The sequence below is a fragment of the Echinops telfairi genome, unplaced genomic scaffold (assembly GCF_000313985.2).
Source record: "Echinops telfairi isolate 266 unplaced genomic scaffold, ASM31398v2 ScPeMD7_4;HRSCAF=17, whole genome shotgun sequence".
Classification (NCBI taxonomy): Eukaryota; Metazoa; Chordata; class Mammalia; order Afrosoricida; family Tenrecidae; genus Echinops; species Echinops telfairi.
In genome coordinates this window covers 39642596-39647214 of record NW_022103900.1, presented here as the reverse complement: position 1 = coordinate 39647214, position 4619 = coordinate 39642596, and positions in this window count along the sequence as shown.

The following is a 4619-nucleotide window of genomic DNA, read 5'->3' as shown; positions in this document are numbered from 1 at the left end:
AAAATTCAAGGATTTTTTATATATATTTGTTTTGTGAATTACCCAGTGGTAGTTTTTTTTAATTACCCAATCGTTTTTAAGCAGAATATTATTTCATTTCTATGTATTTAATTTTGTGCTTGATCATCTGGTTGTTGATTTCTAATTTTAGCATTGTAACCTGAGAAGATACTTCGTAATATCTCTAAAATTTTTACTTACTAAGGTTTTCTTGAGACAACATATGGTCTATTCTAGAGAATTGTACATGTGAGCCGGAAAAATGTATATTGTGCTACTGTTGGCTGGAATATTTTGTATATGTTTATGAAGATAAGCTAGTTAACTGTGTTGTTTAATTCTCCATAACTTTATTGAGTTTTCTAGTTGTTCTATCCTTCATTGAACATAGTGTAAGTCTGCCACTGTTATTGTAGAGTTGTCCTTTTCTCCCTTCAATTCTGTCAGAGTTTGATTAATGTGTTTTAAGTCTCTTACTTGGGTGCATAGATATTTATAAGGGGTATATCTTCTTGTTTACTTGACCCTTTAATCCTTATGGCATGCCCTACCTTATCTCTTATGCTGGATTTTGCCTAAAAGTCTATTTTATCAGAAATTAATGCTGTTATTTGGCTTTTTTTCATTGCCATTACGTTGAATTTTTTTAGGTTAATTTTGTATTCATGTCTAATGTCAATCTCCTGTAATTAGCATATTGCTGGGCTGTTTTCTGTTGTGGAATTCTCTGTTTCTTGATTTGTGTATTTAATCCATCTACATTCAGGGTTGTAATAGGTATAAATTACTCATTTTGCTGTGTGTGTGTGTGTGTGTGTGTGTGTGTGTGTGTAGGGTACTGCTGGTTTCTTTACTACACAATTTTCAGTGCTGAATTCATTTTGTTTGCAGGTTTTCTTGTCATTTTCTTCATTGCTGTTGTTTCAGTGTTTACTTATCTTTATGATTTTCTTCTTTTTATTTTGATAAGGCTTATTCATTTTCTTTGAGGTTACCTGTAATTCTTTCATTTCTTTCCAAGTTTAATCTATTCTGTTTTGATTACTTGACTTCATCTCCATTTGAGATTTATAGAACTATACTTCTATTTTTTAATTATCTTCATTACAAATTGATATCTGTGGTTTTCCACTTTCAAACTTGTAACTTTGTTTTACTTTGGGTAGTACTATATGTTGACTTCTGAATGTTAATTTTCTGTCCACAGACTCTCCCTAATATTTCTTGTAAATTTTTTGTGGTTTTTATAAATTCATTTAATTTCTGTTTAACTGGGAATACCCTAATTTTACTTTTATACTTATGAGATACATTTGCAGAATTTTGGTTGGCAATTTCTCCACCCACCCATACCCCGAGAGTTTTATATATATCATCTGATTGCCTTTTTATATACATAGTTTTTGCTGAGAAATTAAGGTTAGTGTTTTTGATTTGTTATTAATCCTTTTATTGGGAGCTCTTACAGATACTATATCATTCCATAGTTCCATCACCTCAAGCAGTATTGTACAAGTGTTATCACAGTCGGTTTCAAAACATCTTCTTTCTTCTTGAACTCCTTGATATCACTCCCCTTTATCCCCTCCCCCCACCCTACCGTCCAGAACTCCCCCCACCCCCCATATCTTATATATTCAATATATTCATTCACACACAATTTTGTTGTTCAAGCCCATTGAGTGGGGTTATACAGTCATCAATGCGATCAGCTCCCTGTTCCCTCCTTCCTGCACCCTCAGGAAACCGTTACTCCTGTTACTATTTCTGAAGGATTTTGTATCTTGGCTTTCATGTACACATATATTAACAAGATTAAATATACAAATGAACATATGCTGATCTAACATGATTAATGAGGTAAAACAAATAAAAAACATAGTACTAAGTGGGGAGGTATTGAACTAAAGGGTAGTTATGTGTTTCATCAGTGCTATACCACACCTTGGACTTAACATCCCTTCCATGTGGTGCTTCTGAGAAGGACTGTCCAACTATCTTACAGGTAGGCTTTGGGTCTCCACTACATTCACACCCCTTCACATTGATTTAGTTGCTTGCTTTTGAATTCTGGATACCTTTTCTCATTGACACCTCATTTTCACATAGGCTGGTATGCTTCTTCCATATGGGTTTTCTTGCTTCTTTGCCACATGGTCACTTGTTTAACTACAAGCCTTTAAGACCCCAGACATTATATCTTTTAATAGCCGGACCCCAGGCACCATCAGCTTTCTTCACATTTGCTTATGTACCCGCTTTGTTTTCAGTGATCATGTCAGGAAGGTGAGTATCATACAGTGATGCATTATTAGAACAAACTATTCTTGTACTGAGTTAAGAGTTAAGTAGAGCCCATGTATTTACCCATCAGTCACCTCTCTGTAATTCCTCTCAGGTACAGTTTTATTGATCATACACATCCAGAAAATCTACACCCTCCTCGCCATCAATTTTAGGTCCCTTACTATTCCCCTGTGCCCATCATTATATAGAGTTAGTCTTATTGACTCTCCTTTGTAGGTAACTCCGTTTTTCCAGAGCTGCTCCCAGGACTCTTTCTTTGTGTTTGGTTTTGTAAAGTTTGATTAAGATAGGCTGTGGTGGTTTTCTTTTGGAGTCTATGGTGGTTAGGTTTTGTGTCAACTTGGTGTACCTATGGAAAGATATGGGTGGAGTCCAACCTCTCAATCAGGTCATAGCCTAATGATATCACTTGGAGGTGTGGGATATTTATAAGAGAAAGATGTTGACCCTGTGAGATGGTTTACATGGCTGTAGCTTTGATGGATGGTCTGTTTAAGACTGTACTTTGCTCTTGGATACAGATTATTAAAGTTCCAACTGGAATGATGATTCTACACATCAAAGAATATGCTTGTCTTCTCAGAGCAGTGGTTTGATAGGAATGGGCAGTATAGCAATTGGGTATCTAAAATGGAAGATAAAGGCCTGAAGTGGCTGGTTTATAAACTTTTATGGGTAACTTTAATCTCAAATAAGTGGAACAAAGGAGAATCCCTGCTGAATAGTTTTCTCTGATTATAGGATCATGTGTAGTTCATTGTTCACAGTACTTCAATTTGGGGGCATGCGTTAGACAGGGTTCTCTAGAGAGATAAAACCAGATTGCTGATAATTTTATATATTTATTTATAAAGATAGTTAGATATATAACACAAGAAATGAACTGTTAAATTATATACAGATAGATAAATATATAATACAAGAAATGAACAGTTAAATTATAAAACAGTACAAATGGCTCAGTGCAACTCTCGTGAGTTGTGAAACACTAGCAGTTCTTCAAGTTTTGAGGGCTGCCAGATCTTCCTCTGTAGAGAGAGCTAGGCTATATAAGCACAGAAGCAAATAGCAAGGCAGGTCACCAACTGTCAGTCCCGAGCTCCAGAGATGTAAATTTCAATCGTGTGGTCTTAAGGGGACCTCAACTTACAGTGACACAGTCCACAGGCTAGGTGTCCCACAGGTAGTGTAGCCTCTAAATTGAGGCACAAAACAAGCAAGGCAGCTGCACACTGGTCCGATAATCAAAGAGCAAGAGACAAGAAAGATGAGGCTGGGAGCCATTTATCTCTCTGCCTTTCAATTAATCCCACTTGTGTTTATCGGCCAGGCTGGCACAATAAACTACTATCTCAAAGCATCAAATATTTTTGTTTTGTTCACTTATAGAATGTAAGACGTAAGTGGGCTGGTGTATTCTCAGATGTGTGCATGTTAGTTGTATCCTGTTCATTGCAAATGTGATTTTTGTTGTCTTTATTTGGAGATGATATATGGTTAAAGAGTTGTGTACAAGTATCAGGTTGACAAGGGGTGGACTGTGATGGTTAGGTTTTATGTTGATTTGGTGTACCTGTTGGCAGATATAGGTGGACTCTAACCTCTGAATCAGAACACAGACTAATGTCTACTCTTTGTGGGTGTGGCCTATTTATAAGCAATGGTATAGAGAACTAGCCTCTCTTTTTTGCCACTCTCCTCCTTCCTGCCTTCTTGGATTCTGGCTTCTGGGGCTGGCAACCCATGTGGTCTTCCAAGCCTGGGACCTGTCAGAACCCTGCCTTGTTTCTATGACCATTCATTTACATGACTTTGTACCCCCAGCCTGTGGATTTTCAGCTTCCTGGTTCATCAGCTGGCAGCCACATGAGTCTAGAGGGGCCTTCAGCTAGCATCTGACCTATGAACTTGAGTTGGACTGGGCTGAGCCACTTTCACATAAATTTGTCTTGATAAAAAGTTCTTTCTTATACAGATATAAGTGTCAATGGTTTTGTTTCTCTAGAAAACCTAGCCTAATACAGGTCTATCCTGTTTATTTGTCCAACTTCTTGAATGCATATCGTCTCATCTTTAATAATCTTTTAAAAGTTGTCTTCCAATAACTCTTGACAGTTTTCTCTATGCTGTTTGTTGTTTCTTCCTCTTGTCAAATTCTGATCACCTGTGAGTTATTTTTCTTGAAGGTGTTCCATATAATGCTTAGGCATTCTTCAGGGGATTTTTTGTGTGTGGTATAGTGGTTACACGTTGAGCAGCTAACTGCAAGGTTAGCAGTTCAAAACTACCAGTTTCTCCTTGGTAGAATGAAC